Source organism: Thermobia domestica, chromosome 16 (genome assembly GCF_964235325.1).
Source record: "Thermobia domestica chromosome 16, izTheDome1.hap1.1, whole genome shotgun sequence".
Classification (NCBI taxonomy): Eukaryota; Metazoa; Arthropoda; class Insecta; order Zygentoma; family Lepismatidae; genus Thermobia; species Thermobia domestica.
Window position 1 is genome coordinate 109,666,803 of NC_137469.1, and position 19,553 is coordinate 109,686,355.

Sequence of the window (19,553 nt, forward strand, 5' to 3'; positions counted from 1 at the left end):
ATGAACACACATTCGTGGGTTATCGCCTTTCACTCTCGTATGTTATTTGTATCATATTCGGACCTAAATTCCCTATTCATTAATAGGGATGGGCACGAGCGAGTTTTCATTGAAACTCGACTCGACTCCAAATACACATCTTTGAGCTGGACTCGAAAACTCGGCTCGAAAAATTTCTTTCAACTCGACCCGAATTTGATTCGAGTTTCGAGTCGAGTAGAGCCAAATGTTGTGTGTAGTTTCAAGTACTTTCTTCAAGTATCCTACATAGACAATACTACTACTACCACTTATTATTTAACAACACCAACGTGTATAAACATGAAAGATAGGCGGTTTGTATCTGAATACTAAAAATTAGTTGACTGCTGACCTCGGTAGTCGTGAAGTCTAGGAGGCAAGGACATCGTTCACGAGATTCTGTACCTGAGTTTCGGAGGAGCAAGTATCCGGGCTCGAACCAAAAATCTTCAAAAGTTGGAGGGCGCCGGCCAAACATGTTCAAAACCGCTCGGCCCGGGTTTGGGGTTCTCAGCGGCTCGGCTCACAGCTCGTTCACTATCCAGCCGAGCCAAAAGCTCACGCAACCGAGCCGGCTCGAGCTGTTCGCTCAGTTAAACCGAGCTGAGCCGATTAACATCACTACCCGGGTTAGGCTCCCGCTTCGGCTCAAAAGTTCGACCGTGCAGGTTTCAGCCTTGGTGGTAAGAACTGCTGTATATACTTATATTGGTGCTCACGACATTTGAGGCTGTCTCGTTATAAAACTCCATTGTCTTGTTGACGAGACGAGATGCGAGCAGTGTCCCATCTCGTGAGCAACCCTAAAAATATTCCACATTATTGCTTACATTTCTCATAGCTTTCGCTTTCCAGTCTTATCAGGCAATGATTTCAAAACGAGCTAAACGAGCGAGCAATTTATCAAATTCGACTCGACTCGATTTCGCTTCGAGTTAAGTCGAGTTTCAGCTCGACTCGTGCCTATCCCTATTGATTACTCAAAGAGATTATACTACAAAAGCAAATTTTTTATAAGCTTATGAATGTTCCTTTCGTGATTTTTTATAGTTTGTTATTATTGTTATGCAATTGCATCTGCCGACTCACTCACGAAAGACTCCTGATAAAAATACGTTGTACTGATCTTTACATGCTTGTTAATATAATTGTCAAAGAATCATTTCAAAAGGACATAAAGATAAACAATTGCACAAGTGAAACCATTATACAGAATTGCATATGGACAATTTCAAAGTACTGCAGAATACAGAAGAACTAATTTAGTTTAAGTTGGTTCACTACGACTTTTATTAGTCCAAGTTAAAGAAATACAAGAACTTACTTTGCATAACAGTAAGAAAAGTGAATAAACATACGAATTATTTGAGTTCACTCTGACCCATTTATACATAAACTAGCAGCGTTCACCCCGCTTCGCTGCGGTCACCCCGGAACGCAATAAACTTTGTTACTTAGATAATTTTTACTTTTTCGCTTTCAAGTGATATGATAAAAACCATAGAAGATTGCAGTAAATGTTAACATTATATCGCCTGTCATTTATGTTAACCCGCCGAGTGACACGGTCATGCGGGTTGCATATAAATACGTTTATTTTTACCTATGATGAACTAACAAAGGATTTGTACGTTATGGACACTTGAATGGTCAATTATCTCAAGACACTGGTAATTAAAAATTAAAGTGATATGATAAAAACCATCTAGGGTCCAAATCCTAATAACCCCCCAAAAATGAAAGAAATTGGTTCAGCCGTATTAGCGTGATGAGGGAACAAAGGATTTGTGCGTTCTCTTTTATATATAAGATAGATACCAAAGATACTTCTGATTTCAATAAAATGCCTCTCGTGGGGTTCATGAACCCCCACCTCCCAAAAAAGTACGGCATTTCGATGTATTTGATCTACGTATTTACATCACATATGAACAGAAATAGGTTTATTTCGCCTTGGTGCTAATATGCAATAACCGGGTTATGCTGGAAGGAGTCACATAAACTTGGAAGCGGAATCCAGACCGCTTCTCGGCTTACATCGGCAGACGTATCGCGTTTGTGGCCAATCAGTCCCGGTTTGGAGTTCAAATGATAGCCATTTTTTTTTCAATAAAAAAACATGGTTTTTACCAACCCTGCTTCTAAGTGAATGTCAGATGTTAAACTGTAATACAGTATGGGCAGTGCTTTTCTTACAAGGGTGACACGGTAGTCACGCTCATATTACTTGGAATTCCTATTTTATCTCTATAGCTAGATTTTTCACACTTGCCCTTTCTTCAAGTATCATTCTTTCTTTTTCAAATAATGAATCTTAATGGACTACATGCTATACTAAACTGGGTTATTATCGATCTGCACCACTCGAAGTATGCAGTTGTCAAATTAAAGTTAATATATATGAACTCCCTCCCATTACTTTGTTTTGGATAAGATTATAGCGTATCATCGAGAGAATCTGCCGCTTGTTGTACGAATTTTAATGCTTCAGATGTGATCCTTTCTGCCGCACAGTAAGGCCAAAACGTTATGACTATAAGTTAGGTTGTTTCATATTTCTGAACGTACTCCCTAGATTTGTTATACTGCATGAGAGTAAGAACCCTTGTAATTGTCCGAATCAACATTACACTGTCCCCTACAGTGAGTACAGGTACGCAAATACGATCAGTGGCACTACTTTCAACCACGAGAATAAAGTCCTATTAGGAAATGAAATTATCAGTTTAACGTCTCACAACTATGCCCTTCACGCTAAAGGACATGGCATTCCTCTTACAATTATGCCCTTCACGCTAAGGGACACGGCATTCATTTTACAAGTATGCCCTTCACGCTAAGGGATACGGCATTCCTATTAGGAAATGATGAATGATACCAAATTTCCCTTATGAGTATACGCACCCCCGCTAAAGCACTTGCTTCTTACGGAAGCAACCCCGCCATACTGCTCTGGACTGCCTGCTTTGACCTACCCTAGCGCAGATGCAACACCTGCTCGTACACTAGCGAACACAGTTGGTGGGAGTTTCCAGCACCACAACTGCACCGATTATGCTTTACGTTTAATGCTGCAATAACGTTCAGTTCCGCAGATGACCTTCCAAAATATCAAAATTTATGGGGGGAAATTGACAGAATGATACGAAATTTAACCATCAGAGAAATGAAAAATGTGATAAAGGTCATCACTGTAGGGTGACTAATTATGGAGAAAAATGAAGTTTAATCCCGCACTTCACAAAGGTGCGTAGTGAGGTCATATTAGGTAAACTGGCAATAGGGCATAATGTGTCACTGTTTCAAATCTACTTTCTTAGTAACTTACCTACGTGTATACGTAGAAGTACCGCAAATGGTGCCACATGCAAGAAGCGTTTTATTCTGTATGAAGTCTTTTCCACTATCTTTGTTTATTATGCATATATCCACCATCGCTGACGCGCCTGTTTTCGATATTTAAATATATGGGTTTAAGTTCCGACGAAACTCACCAGGCCCCACCTATGTGCTTGCTAAGTGAAAGAAACTTAAGTCAACCATATGGAAGTTTTCCGGTCGCCATTGGCGACCAGTTCAGTAGGAATGATTTCTGCCTAAACTCACAGAGCTGCGTTGTTTCTGTCTCGCACAAAAATAATTGTCACTGAGTGAGAGAAAACACTGAATGTGAAGTCTTCACAACGTTGTAATTTGCCCCTCCTTTTCCACCCTCAATCGAAATTGTTTCAGTGAATCAGATACTGAAAAACATTTACAGTGAAAACTTCGTTACAAGATTCTCAAATTTGCTTGGTATTGTCACATTGTGCTGTTTAACCTGCGAGTATTGCTCCATGTGAGAGAGGCTTCAGCAGGAACTCACTAAAAACTATCACACTGGACGATTTGCTGGTAACTTCCATCAATGGCTCTTTATTTAAGGACTCTGATCCGAAAACTGCAATCGACAACTGGTACTTCAGTGCAGAGAGAGCGCGTTACACAAATGTGAAGTTCTAAGGTAAGATATTTCTTAACAACTATATGAATTGTCCAATTCAAAAGTGATTATCCTGAATCTAATTGTCTGATTTTGAAATTTCATGCCTTGATATAATCTCTTTCTTTGACAAACCAAAGGCCGTGAAGGGGCGGGGGGGTCTCATAATTGTACGTGAGAGATACTGGCGATCGTCATTTTTGGATTGGCGAGTGCTTTTGACTGAAATTTTGCGCCCGGCGTAGTTATTGTAATGTTGAAATGCTGACAGTGCTTAACGTAATAGATGTCCCGAATATGACAGCCTGAAACGCTAAGCATTTGAAAGGTGCTACTTTTGCGCAGTAATACAATATGGATAAGATTTTACTTTGACTCGGACAACGACTAGAACCGGCTTTCATAGAAGCTGGTTTTCACTTCATTTAAAGTATATTTGGGTTAGGTTAGGTACCAGTGAGTGTCCGAGTCAAAGTAAAACCTTGCGACAATATGGATGCATACTTGGTGAAGAAAGAAAGCAGGAAATTAACAAATATTTAGTTGAGGGAGCCAGCCTTTATTTGATTGAAAAAACGTTAACAATTTCGCCGTTAGGTTAGGTTTGGCCCCTCCATCTAAACAACCGGCAAATGGAACACGAGTAGTTGGAAGTACAGTATATTAACTACAAATAAATAATAAAAATAAGAGTAAACTTTACAATAAATGCTCCAGCTGCGCATCGATAAGTAGGACCGCTCTAAAAGGGTATAGTAGAGTAGGGTAAGGCAGGGATACGAACGCGCCAGCTTCAGGTTACGGAAGTTTTTATCAATTTTCATAAAATTAATAGAGTGTAATTTCTCGTTTCAGAGTGAGTATACCAGCTGGGGCAGGCATTGTAAAGTTAACACTAATATAATGTTAAAACAACTTTATGTTGCTCCGATCACGGGAGGCCGTCAGCGGAATCTTACCAACTTTATATGTCGCAAACCACCTTTAAATCAAACGAAATTTTCCATGCTCACAGAGACAAACTGAAGCGTATGTGAGTCAAGGCGCAAAAGTTCCGGTTGCCAGGTCGCCATTGGCGACTAGAAAAGTAGGGTTGGCGGCCAGTGTTCAGTAGGAATGGTTTCTACCTAAAATCACAGGGCTGCGCAGTTTGTTTCAAACGAAAATGATGGTTACTGAGCAAGAGAAGAATGTGAAGTCTTCACAACGTTGTAATTCGCCCCTCCTTTCCTTAAGGACTTTGATCCGAAAACTGCAATCGATAACTGGTACTTCAGTGAAGAGAGAACGTTACACAAACGTAACGTCTTAAAGTACGATATTTGTACAAATGTTTATGAATTGTTCGATTGAGAATTGATTGAAATCCTGAATCTAATTATCTGGTTTTGAAATTTTATGCCCTGGATGTAATATCTTTCTTTGTCAAACCAGGGGTAAGAGTGGTACTAGAGATGCAAAAAAGCCGGCTTTTTTGGGAAAAAAACGAGAATTTGGGAAATTCTGGCTTTTTTCATTTTCATGATTTTTCTGTTTAAATAGCTTTCTTATAGTATACTCTAAAGTTAAATAAGATTCCATGACCTGAATGCCATATTTCGCTCTGGAATTCACCATCATGATGGATGGAGCGCATGGTTTATGAATTAAACATAAAGTACGTAGTATTTGAGGGTAATTTTAGAAGCTATTTAACTTGATTTTAACTTCTGAATTATCGACATTTTTTTCTTCTCTAGATCATTTCTTTTTAGTCATCCGTGTTTCACTTTTTAGAGCTTAGTACTCTAGCTTCTAGCACATAATTAAACTTATGTTTTTCAAAATATCCATCAGAGCGTATGTTTTTCAATATATCTGTCAGAGCGTACTTCCACATTTCCATTATACTGTAGCTGTGCAATGATTTAAGAACAATCTTCCAGACACAACCTTGAATACCGTTTGATAGAAATAATCAGTATTGGATTTGGAAAAATATTTGGGAGGTTTTTTTTTCTGAATAATGTTTGGTTTTTCTAAAAATTTCTAACTTTTATTTAAGAGGAGCTTAAGTTTATGAGTACAGGCATAACAAATATTTTGTTTCGTTTGTATATTCAGCTATAATCTTCCAGATACAACCTTGAAGACCATTTTATACTGATAATCAGTGGCGGATTTAGAAAAGTATTTTGGGAGGGGCTTTTCTTATTAATGCTTAGTTTTTCTAAAAATTCCTAATTTTTTACTTGAGGACAGCTTGAAGTTTATGAGTAAAGGCAAAACAAATATTTAGTTTGTTTTAGAAATTCCGTAGTTTCGGGGTAGAGGCTTCAATCCGAAAGACATCCCCACCCTAACCATCTTCGCAAATCCATCACTGCTGGTAATTAATAATAACAAAGATTTAAAAACGATCAGAAAGTAAGTCGGTCAGGACTCACAGTACACGCAGTACATTCACAGATGGAATTAAAAAAAACTTTTGTCAAAATGGTCGAATGCGGGGTTGGATCCCGGACTTCACGATAGAAGCGCGAAAGCTAACCACTCACTCATGTTTGTTGTGTAGTTGTGCTTAACTTAAATGAATTCTCTCTCTCTTTTTCTCTATGGCCACAAAAGCTCTCCATTGACTTCTGTCCTTATCCATTTCAATCCAGTTTCTACTCTGTATTGCTATTTCTGCGAGATCCATCTTAATATTGTTCTCCTAGATTTTCCTAATGGATGTCTCCCAATTGGGTTTCCAGTTAAAACTTTGAAAGCGTTCCTACTTTCTTCCATTCTGGCTACATGACCTGCTCACCTGAGCCTCCTCGACTTGATGACTCTTAACGATGTTTGGTAAACCGTATAAATTATGTAGTTCCTCCTTATGATGTTTCCCTCATTCCCCATTCCCGTTCCTCTTGGGTCCAAATATTCGTCTCAGAATTTTATTCTCTAATAATTTCAGTCTGCGTTCTTCCCTCAGCGTAAGCGACCATGTTTCAAAACCATAAAGCATAACGGGCATGATTATCATTTTATATATTTTAAGCTTTAAATTCCTTGACAGAATTCGCGACGACAAAATATTTTGAACTGAATAATAACAAGAATTTCCTGCTTTTAGTCGACATTTAATTTCTTTGTGGGTATGATTTGGTCTGGTAATACTGATCCAAGATATTTGAAAGTATCCACTGTGTCGAAAGTATTAATTGACATTTTAACGCATTCATAATTTGCCGTATTACGATCCTTGTGAACTTCCTTGTATTTAGATTTCTCTGCATTTCTGTCTCATGTCGCTGCAAGCGTTTAATAAGGCCTCTGCATTTCTTTCGATTGTTCTCCTATCAGAATTACATCATCAGCATACACCATAACCTGGTGAATACCATTCAACTCTAGGTCCTGGTTCCTATCTTTGATTTTTCTTATAGCGTACTCCGGAACAAAGCTGAATAATAACGGCGATAACGCATATCCTTGTTTCAGGCCCATCTCGAGGTGGAAGCTCGCATTTTTCTACTAGGACTTTACTCTGAAATTCATTTAAACACTTAATAAATCTAGCTCTTTCAGTACTCCAAATTCTGTAAGAATGTTGTACAATGTTTCCCTCCTTACCGAGTTGTAAGCCTTTCTAATACAAATAAACAGTTAATGTACTGGGTAATATATGCCCATTTCTTTTCGAGTATTTGTCGAATGGTAAATATTTGGTCGATTTCGACTAAATTCACACTGATAATCTCCAATAATTTCATCTGCGTATGGGGTCAATCTTATTAATAGAATGTTAAGAGAAATGCCTCGATAACTACTACAATCAATTTTGTCGTCTTTCTTGTGAATTGGAACAGTGATTGATTCTTCCACTCTTTTTAAATGTATTCCATAGTTTTTCCTTTTAGAAAAAAAGTTTCGTAACTATATGTTAAATTTTCTTGTTAAAAATTTAGAAACCTTCAGCATTGGGTAAACCGTGATGGTGGTTATATATTCTACAGCCTAGGAAACCATACACTCAGATGAATCGTCCATTACGTATATGATCCATGAACAAAAAATTCGATACTTTCCTGACTCTGAACAAGCTTAAGAAGCAGTCAGTGCATTACAGAATTCGGAACCTTACCGATTTTGCAGATCCGAAGCACCTGATAGGTGGTAACAGATTATTACGTATGTAATCAATCAGTGAAAAATTTGTTCGAAATATTCATACAATGTATATGAAAGTTAAAACTGAAAAATTCAAGAATGTACAGAACCACCCAAAACGAAGCTCTTGATGTGCAGATTTCTCTCATGTTTTTCCTTATTTTGCTTCAAAAAGGGTGTGTGTGATATTTTGAAATAAAAATACTACATACAATTTTGCTAGTTATTTGTGTATTATTTTTAAAGTACTTATTGTATATAAGAGGTTAAAATATTATTACATATATTGGTTAATCCCTTGGAATTCATAATGTAAATATGTTAAGAATTTTAAAAAATCTTTTTGAAATTCATGGTTTATTTTCGAGGGTTCATATTATTATCTGCATCAGCCACTATTTTATATATATATATATATAGAGAGAGAGAGAGAGAAGCGAAACAAATTCTGCTTTATCAGTTTAAAGCAAAATTTTCAAAAAAGCCCAAAATTTCCCAAGCAAAAAAGCGAAGCAGAAAAAACAGGGTTTTTTTTTTTCCAAAAAAGCAGTTTTTTTTTCGAGCCCTTGCATCTCTAATGGGTACGGTAGGTAACGGCATAACGTCCCTCCATCCCCCCTGTTTATTCTTGACAATTGTCATTTTTTTAGGATCTGGGGGGACGCCGTACATACTTTTCGGATGTAGGGGAACGGCGTCCCCCTGCACTTTCACCCCTGTGTCAAACCAGGAAGGGGGCCAGAGGGACCTCTCATAATTTGTACGTGAGAGATACTGGCGACCGTCATTTTTGGATTGGCGAATGCGTCTTGACTTTAAAATTTTGCGCCCTGATGTAAGTTAATCAAATGGTAAATGTTTAGCAGAAGGGGCCCAGAAGTACGTAAAAAATACAAAATTTTACAGAAGTCGAAGATGCAAGTACTTAGACCTAATATAACCTAACCTCAACTAACCTAATAGTAATAGAAATAAGCGAATTTGTATCATTTTTTCCCCAAAAATTATGCTGGACCCCTATACTAACATAAACTAACCGAACCGAACCTAAACTAACCTAATATGAACAGAAACTACCGAAATTGTAACATTTGGATATAGTATACATGAAGCTGCATCAGTTCCCGAAGGAGCAGGACGCTCATACCTTTAGAGATTATTAATTGAGTATGTACGAACTTACAAAGGGGGTAACAAAGCGACTTTTATTTACTTATCGACTGATACGAAAATAGAAAAAGCGTACCTGGGTGATTCCACGAAAAAGGGAAATTTTCACTTGGAAAATTTTTGTTCCGTTGATGGTCGCCTATTTCAATAAAAATATCACATGCACTTACTACTACTAAGTACATGTTAATTAGGTGTTCAGCAGAGCTGAATCGTTATTGGTGTAGTAAATAAAAAATAATAAACTTTTCAGCACCCACGGAGTTGAGACCATAGGTCACGGAGTTGAGATTAGTTAACACGGAGTTGAAAATTGCTGTGGAGTTGAGAAACGTGATACATCTGGGTGATAAGTTTTGGTTTATAAGTGATTAAGCTTATAATTTACATAAAAATTGAAATAATTTTCCAATAGTTTTTGTAAGTTAGAATTATTCTCCTTATGTTGAATAAAATTCTAACAAACTAGATGACCCGTAATTTGTTATACAAAAATACTCCAGAAAATACTGCAAGCATATGAAAATATATCTAATGAAGGTTCCAAAATTGAGTGTATATATATATATATATATATATATATATATATATATATATATATATATATATATATATATATATATATATATATATATATATATATATATATATATATATATATATATATATATGAATATGTGACGTAAATAAGAAAAAAAGAAATACACATACACTTATCGAATATTGAAAAATTATTGCGCTTTCAATATGTTGACTATCATATGGAGAGGACAAACTTTTTACATAAGCTTACGAAACAGACGAAGTAGTCATTAAACCTGTCTATTGTCTACTTCATTTGTTTTCTGAGCTTATGTAAACCGTTTGTCTTCTCTGTGTGATCAAGTCCACACGTCGAAAGTGCAATACTTTTTCAACATTTGGTAAGTGTATTTATACCGTATATTTGGTATATATACAAGGTGTTTCAAAACAATACACACATCGTTTGGGAGCTGATTTCTGACACCAAGATAAGACGAAAAGTATAGACAACTGGGTGCACAAATGTTCCTTTCGGAGTTATAGGCTGCCGAAAACATGAAAAAAAAAAGAACTTTAAAGGTCCATAGCTCCAAAACTATGAGATCTGCCGTAGTCGGGTCACGACTTCACTTAGGAACTAATATGTGCACTATCCAAAAATATGTTTCAGAATCCTGAGGTACTCACGAAGCAATTTTTATAGAGGGAGTTTGGTTACGGGCTGAAGTACAATCTGAAGTACTCACCAACTACTTCTATAAAAGTTATTGTGGAAGTACCGCAAGATTCTGAAACATGGATATTTGGATAGCGCACATACTAATTCCTAAGTGAAGTCTGACCCGACTACGGTAGGTCCCATAGTTTTATGCTATGGACCTTCACCTTCAAAGTTAATTTTTTTTTTCATGTTTTCGGCAGCCTATAACTGCGAAAGGAAGCATTTGTGCACCCAGATTGGTCTATACTTTTTATCTTATCTTGGTGTTAGGAATCACCTCCCAAAAGTTGTCGGTATTGTTTGAAACGCCCTGTATAATGCACACTAAATGACAGTGTAAGGCACTCATCATTTCTGTTTTCTTTGGATAATTCGATGTTCTTTGTTAAGTAGCCCTCATTTTCCACTCCAATGAAGGAAATGTCTTGAGGAAACAGGGAAGGGTTGTTCTAGTCTACACAGAATGACAACTGCCAACGCTTTTTAAACGTCAGGTTTAGTAGGCCAGGAGAAATTCCTCCCGATCCGCGTCATAAAATTGACTGTCCGCATATTGCCCTCAGACTCTTCGACAATCTCTGAAAAGAAAACAATTAGTTGATCATAAGATTCAGACGTCAATAGGTTAAAAACAGATACCATCCATCTTGACTTGACTGAAGTTTTACCTCCGGCTACCTGACAGCCCCAAATCTGAACTTCCTCCTTAAATGGGCTAGGACCCTCCAGCCGGTCTTTGAGTGTGAATGACACGTGGTCAGCGTGTCGGCTCCTACGACCGTTGCGATGGTCTGCGCGATCAGGTTTCAGTACATCTCTACTCAAATGAGTTTTTTAATTGCCTTACCGTGCGAAGTAAACACCATTAATTTTTGAGCTTCCACCGGGAAACAAACCCAGAACCACGCACGAAAGGCGAGCATACCAGTCACTAGACCATAAACAAGCTTTATTTCTATCAATATATTGAAAGAACAAATATTTGGAAGAGCATGAGCATAACAAACACTACAGGATTATCAACTCCGTGACTTGTCTCAACACCGTGGATTCCTTAGTTTTCAGATGGACATGGAGTTGAGAAAATCGAATATAATTTATTTTTACCGGCCCACTTTTTAACCAGTACATGTGAGTAATTGTGTACGAATTTTCTAGGTTAAGGCGTAGGTTCCTCAAGGGAAAGAAGGTATATACCATACAAATACATTCAGTAATAAATACCATGGTGTTGAGAATCAATTAATATACGCACCTGCTTTCCACACACAAAAATATTTTTCCTATAGCTTTTAACACATGCACACAACTTTTTCTGTTCTTCAGTCAAACATGTCTGCCTTGTCTTCTTGTGGGTGTTGCCAATGTGGACGACCATGCTATCTGTTGAGAGCAATGATAATTTTTTCTATTGCCATGGAGTTGAGACGAAATAGAGGTGACAGAAACGAAGCATAGTCAAGCTTTCCAAAATAATCGTTATAAAGATTTACTTTCCACAAAACCGAAACACTGAAGTGTTCTCTTCCATTTAATTACCATTAAATGATGTTTGATTTGCGACTTCAGTTGTAATTTATTGATTAAAATCAGTCAACTGTAGTCTGTGACAGCCCACGGTGTTGAGAAATTGGGTAATAATTATTTTTTTACGTATGTTTCGTGTTATATTTGCAAACTGTCATACATGGCATACCTACTTTGTGACGGTTACTACCAAACAAAATAAAAATGGGGTGATTCTTTCTAGTAGTAGTTTGAAGAAATGCCCGTGACAGAAAATTTCCCTTTTTCGTGGAATCACCCATATATATATATATATATATATATATATATATATATATATATATATATATGAATATGTGACGTAAATAAGAAAAAAAGAAATACACATACACTTATCGAATATTGAAAAATTATTGCTTTTTCAATATGTTGACTATCATATGGAGAGGACAAACTTTTTACATAAGCTTACGAAACAGACGAAGTAGTCACTAAACCTGTCTATTGTCTACTTCATTTGTTTTCTGAGCTTATGTAAACCGTTTGTCTTCTCTGTGTGATCAAGTCCACACATCGAAAGTGCAATACTTTTTCAACATTTGGTAAGTGTATTTGTACCGTATATTTGGTATATATACAAGGTGTTTCAAAACAATACACACATTGTTTGGGAGTTGATTTCTGACACCAAGATAAGACGAAAAGTATAGACAACTGGGTGCACAAATGCTTCCTTTCGGAGTTATAGGCTGCCGAAAACATGAAAAAAAATTAACTCTAAAGGTCCATAGCTCCAAAACTATGAGATCTGCCGTAGTCGGGTCACGACTTCACTTAGGAACTAATATGTGCACTATCCAAAAATATGTTTCAGAATCCTGAGGTACTCACGAAGCAATTTTTATAGAGGGAGTTTGGTTACGGGCGTATAATCTGAAGTACTCACCAACTACTTCTATAAAAGTTGTTGTGGAAGTACCGCAAGATTCTGAAACATGGATATTTGGATAGCGCACATACTAATTCCTAAGTGAAGTCTGACCCGACTACGGTAGGTCCCATAGTTTTATGCGATGGACCTTCAAAGTTAATTTTTTTTTTCATGTTTTCGGCAGCCTATAACTGCGAAAGGAAGCATTTGTGCACCCAGATTGGTCTATACTTTTTATCTTATCTTGGTGTTAGGAATCACCTCCCAAACGTTGTCGGTATTGTTTGAAACGCCCTGTATAATGCACACTAAATGACAGTGTAAGGCACTCATCATTTCTGTTTTCTTTGGATAATTCGATGTTTTTTGTTAAGTAGCCCTCATTTTCCACTCCAATGAAGGAAATGTCTTGAGGAAACAGGGAAGGGCTGTTCTAGTCTACACAGAATGACAACTGCCAATGCTTTTTAAACGTCAGGTTTAGTAGGCCAGGAGAAATTCCTCCCGATCTGAGTCATAAAATTGACTGTCCGCATATTGCCCTCAGACTATTCGACAATCTCTGAAAAGAAAACAATTAGTTGATCATAAGATTCAGACGTCAATAGGTTAAAAACAGATACCATCCATCTTGACTTGACTGAAGTTTTACCTCCGGCTACCTGACAGCCCCAAATCTGAACTTCCGCGAAACACTCCTTAAATGGGCTAGGACCCTCCAGCCGTCTTTGAGTGTGAATGACACGTGGTCAGCGTGTCGGTTCCTACGACCGTTGCGATGGTCTGCGCGATCAGGTTTCAGTACATCTCTACTCAAATGAGTTTTTTAATTGCCTTACTGTGCGAAGTAAACACCATTAATTTTTGAGCTTTCACCGGGAAACAAACCCAGAACCACGCACGAAAGGCGAGCATACCAGTCACTAGACCATAAACGAGCTTTATTTCTATCAATATATTGAAAGAACAAATATTTGGAAGAGCATGAGCATAACAAACACTACAGGATTATCAACTCCGTGACTTGTCTCAACACCGTGGATTCCTTAGTTTTCAGATGGACATGGAGTTGAGAAAATCGAATATAATTTATTTTTACCGGCCCACTTTTTAACCAGTACATGTGAGTAATTGTGTACGAATTTTCTAGGTTAAGGCGTAGGTTCCTCAAGGGAAAGAAGGTATATACCATACAAATACATTCAGTAATAAATACCATGGTGTTGAGAATCAATTAATATACGCACCTGCTTTCCACACACAAAAATATTTTTCCTATAGCTTTTAACACATGCACACAACTTTTTCTGTTCTTCAGTCAAACATGTCTGCCTTGTCTTCTTGTGGGTGTTGCCAATGTGGACGACCATGCTATCTGTTGAGAGCAATGATAATTTTTTCTATTGCCATGGAGTTGAGACGAAATAGAGGTGACAGAAACGAAGCATAGTCAAGCTTTCCAAAATAATCGTTATAAAGATTTACTTTCCACAAAACCGAAACACTGAAGTGTTCTCTTCCATTTAATTACCATTAAATGATGTTTGATTTGCGACTTCAGTTGTAATTTATTGATTAAAATCAGTCAACTGTAGTCTGTGACAGCCCACGGTGTTGAGAAATTGGGTAATAATTATTTTTTTACGTATGTTTCGTGTTATATTTGCAAACTGTCATACATGGCATACCTACTTTGTGACGGTTACTACCAAACAAAATAAAAATGGGGTGATTCTTTCTAGTAGTAGTTTGAAGAAATGCCCGTGACAGAAAATTTCCCTTTTTCGTGGAATCACCCATATATATATATATATATATATATATATATATATATATATATATATATATATATATATATATATGAATATGTGACGTAAATAAGAAAAAAAGAAATACACATACACTTATCGAATATTGAAAAATTATTGCTTTTTCAATATGTTGACTATCATATGGAGAGGACAAACTTTTTACATAAGCTTACGAAACAGACGAAGTAGTCACTAAACCTGTCTATTGTCTACTTCATTTGTTTTCTGAGCTTATGTAAACCGTTTGTCTTCTCTGTGTGATCAAGTCCACACATCGAAAGTGCAATACTTTTTCAACATTTGGTAAGTGTATTTGTACCGTATATTTGGTATATATACAAGGTGTTTCAAAACAATACACACATTGTTTGGGAGTTGATTTCTGACACCAAGATAAGACGAAAAGTATAGACAACTGGGTGCACAAATGCTTCCTTTCGGAGTTATAGGCTGCCGAAAACATGAAAAAAAATTAACTCTAAAGGTCCATAGCTCCAAAACTATGAGATCTGCCGTAGTCGGGTCACGACTTCACTTAGGAACTAATATGTGCACTATCCAAAAATATGTTTCAGAATCCTGAGGTACTCACGAAGCAATTTTTATAGAGGGAGTTTGGTTACGGGCGTATAATCTGAAGTACTCACCAACTACTTCTATAAAAGTTGTTGTGGAAGTACCGCAAGATTCTGAAACATGGATATTTGGATAGCGCACATACTAATTCCTAAGTGAAGTCTGACCCGACTACGGTAGGTCCCATAGTTTTATGCGATGGACCTTCAAAGTTAATTTTTTTTTTCATGTTTTCGGCAGCCTATAACTGCGAAAGGAAGCATTTGTGCACCCAGATTGGTCTATACTTTTTATCTTATCTTGGTGTTAGGAATCACCTCCCAAACGTTGTCGGTATTGTTTGAAACGCCCTGTATAATGCACACTAAATGACAGTGTAAGGCACTCATCATTTCTGTTTTCTTTGGATAATTCGATGTTTTTTGTTAAGTAGCCCTCATTTTCCACTCCAATGAAGGAAATGTCTTGAGGAAACAGGGAAGGGCTGTTCTAGTCTACACAGAATGACAACTGCCAATGCTTTTTAAACGTCAGGTTTAGTAGGCCAGGAGAAATTCCTCCCGATCTGAGTCATAAAATTGACTGTCCGCATATTGCCCTCAGACTATTCGACAATCTCTGAAAAGAAAACAATTAGTTGATCATAAGATTCAGACGTCAATAGGTTAAAAACAGATACCATCCATCTTGACTTGACTGAAGTTTTACCTCCGGCTACCTGACAGCCCCAAATCTGAACTTCCGCGAAACACTCCTTAAATGGGCTAGGACCCTCCAGCCGTCTTTGAGTGTGAATGACACGTGGTCAGCGTGTCGGTTCCTACGACCGTTGCGATGGTCTGCGCGATCAGGTTTCAGTACATCTCTACTCAAATGAGTTTTTTAATTGCCTTACTGTGCGAAGTAAACACCATTAATTTTTGAGCTTTCACCGGGAAACAAACCCAGAACCACGCACGAAAGGCGAGCATACCAGTCACTAGACCATAAACGAGCTTTATTTCTATCAATATATTGAAAGAACAAATATTTGGAAGAGCATGAGCATAACAAACACTACAGGATTATCAACTCCGTGACTTGTCTCAACACCGTGGATTCCTTAGTTTTCAGATGGACATGGAGTTGAGAAAATCGAATATAATTTATTTTTACCGGCCCACTTTTTAACCAGTACATGTGAGTAATTGTGTACGAATTTTCTAGGTTAAGGCGTAGGTTCCTCAAGGGAAAGAAGGTATATACCATACAAATACATTCAGTAATAAATGCCATGGTGTTGAGAATCAATTAATATACGCACCTGCTTTCAACACACAAACATATTTTTCCTATAGCTTTTAACACATGCACACAACTTTTTCTGTTCTTCAGTCAAACATGTCTGCCTTGTCTTCTTGTGGGTGTTGCCAATGTGGACGACCATGCTATCTGTTGAGAGCAATGATAATTTTTTCTATTGCCATGGAGTTGAGACGAAATAGAGGTGACAGAAACGAAGCATAGTCAAGCTTTCCAAAATAATCGTTATAAAGATTTACTTTCCACAAAACCGAAACATTGAAGTGTTCTCTTCCATTTAATTACCATTAAATGATGCTTGATTTGCGACTTCAGTTGTAATTTATTGATTAAAATCAGTCAACTGTAGTCTGTGGCAGCCCACGGTGTTGAGAAATTGGGTAATAATTAATTTTTTACGTATGTTTCGTGTTATATTTGCAAACTGTTATACATGGCATACCTACTTTGTGACGGTTACTACCAAACAAAATAAAAATGAGGTGATTCATTCTAGTAGTAGTTTGAAGAAATGCCCGTGACAGAAAATTTCCCTTTTTCGTGGAATCACCCACCTGTACTTTATATCTGCATGTGTAGTGCCCTTGTACTTTATCTATGACTATGTGTGTGGGGGGGAATTTAACTCAGGCCTATGTTTAGCTCTTTTCTCTAAAAAAAATGTTACAATTGTGGTAATTTCGCGTTAAGTTTACAGTTACCCCTCCGCTTTTTATAAAAATCAGGAAAATTTACAAGAGAAATGAGGTAAGAAATGATAATTTGAAGTTTTTATTTGACGTTTAGGAATGTAAGTTCGGCAGGATAATTATGTTTAATACGAGAAAAGATATGTGGAAGTTAGTACTATTTGCCGGATGCGGAAGCATTCGCGGAAGGTTTCAGCAGCATGGTGCTTGTAAAATATGGCGGAATATGGAGAACAGGTGTAACGGATGCGCAAGAATAATGAAGAAAACCTTTTAAATTTTTGTGAAGCCCACGGAGTACTGAAGTCAAGTGAAATGTAAAATTTTTAATACTTTGAGCACTGTTTTTTGTATGTTGCAAAGTCCCACCTTCAGACTGGAGGGGCAACTCTAAACTTAAGCCGTAATCTCTGTTCACATTCGGTTAGTTTAGAGTAGGTTAGGTTAGTTTAGGCTAGCTTAGGTTAGTTTATGTTAATTTAGTGTAGGGGTCCCGCATAATTTTCCAAAAAAATGAGAGAATTTCGCTTATTTCTACTAATATTAGGTTAGTTTATGTTAGGTTGGGTTAGATTTGGTTACGTCATGTTACGTCTAAGTACTTGCATCATTCATTTCTCCTGTAAATTTTGTGTTTTTTACGTGCTTCTGGACCCCTTGTACTAAACATACTCCTTAACGCATATCGCATGTCTTGTGCACATGGATACTTCTAACTATTGCACTACGTAGAAAATTTATGATATTTCATGTAGAAGTGGTAATAGAACACAGAAGAAACGCATATCAGGGGGTTCTCATGTATATTATTACCTTACCTAACATTTTTTAGAAAAAATAGCTGGATCCCTTCTGCTAAACACTGTCTATCTATCTATCTATGCATCTCCCTTGCGGGAGATTTTAAAATTAAAGTCACAGCACTAAGGCCAAGTTGACTGTTTCACTAAAATTGTCTTAAATCTTCTTGTTGTTATTATAATTGTAAAAAGATGGCCCGTTCCAAAATGGACGAATTGGCCTGTTTCAGATAGTTCTGTTTCCACACTGTCCTAAACGATTAAACTTTAGTTTGAAGTGTTAATGTTTTACAATTAAATGCAACAATTACTTCTTCCCTTGCTTCTGAAACACCAATTTCTAACTTCGTGCCTGGATATTCCCAGTCTTAACCCTTACAATTAAGGGTTGATGCTATACAATTCGTAAAATTAAAACTGAGACTTTCATGAAACTGATCTCGTCCCAAGTAACAAAAATTTTTGACTTATAATTAATACACTCCACATTACACCTGTGACTCGTAACAATCATACCATTCTACTAAATATTTAATTACTGCTAATAATGATCAACAATATATACATTCTCATAGAAAATAATTCTTACCTATTCCACTATTAATTTAAATGTCCTCAATTTTAGACCCGTTAAATTTGAACTGCTTCAATTCAAGTTTCACGCAAAAATTGCATGAACACTTTCGAAATATCGAAACGGAGATTCCAGCGCACAGGATTGCCAACTAATCAAGTACTAAAACTACAATAGTTCAGAAATATGAAAATCACTAAAATCCACTAACAACCTAGAAAGAAAAGAAAGCGAAAATCGCCATCCCTCAAAATATTTTGTTTTCTAATTAGAATTGAAATATTGAATATTCAGATAAACTATTAACTTCCAACGATTTCATCGTCTCAATCATCAAGTTATTGAAGTCCTGCTTTATTTTAAGGATCAAGTGCAGTCCAGTGATGCCAACCTGAAACAATATGAAATCCCATGTCGAGAGGTAAAAAATCCCATTTTACGTGTGAATTTCCCACGTTATACTAATGAAAACTATGCTATAATATTAAAAATAAAATTTTGTCTGTGTTAGTTACTTTTTACAATATCTAAATGAATAAGCCGTAAATTTCGATCTTCTCGAAAAATCCCATATATGCTGCTTATTATCCCTTTCCGAGAAAATAAGGTCAAAAACTCCCACGATATAGGATTTTTCCCATAAGTTGGCATCACTGGTGCAGTTCAAGGGCGCCGATCCTGGGGGGACCGAGGGCCCTCCTACCAAAGCTGATGTGGGACCTTATTTCATTTAAAAAATACAACATTTGACATAATTTGAATGCAATTTGTCTTAAAATCCCTATATATGCCTTCTGCATCTGAATAG

The 19,553-nt window shown here is 36.9% G+C and overlaps 1 protein-coding gene across 2 annotated transcripts in view; it reads right to left on the reverse strand.

Moving 5' to 3' along the window:
• Nup35 (nucleoporin 35) overlaps positions 1 to 18,917 on the reverse strand; it is a 71,236-nt gene extending 52,319 nt beyond the window's left edge. Inside the window, exon 1 of one of the 2 annotated variants that reach the window (XM_081742947.1) lies at positions 18,761 to 18,917. The gene's annotated coding sequence lies outside the window, so the exon portion shown is untranslated. Of the gene's footprint in view, positions 1 to 18,189; positions 18,478 to 18,760 lie in introns of those variants that run through there. The other variant, XM_081742948.1, reaches the window with a different exon arrangement.
• Between the last annotated feature and the right edge of the window lie 636 nt (positions 18,918 to 19,553).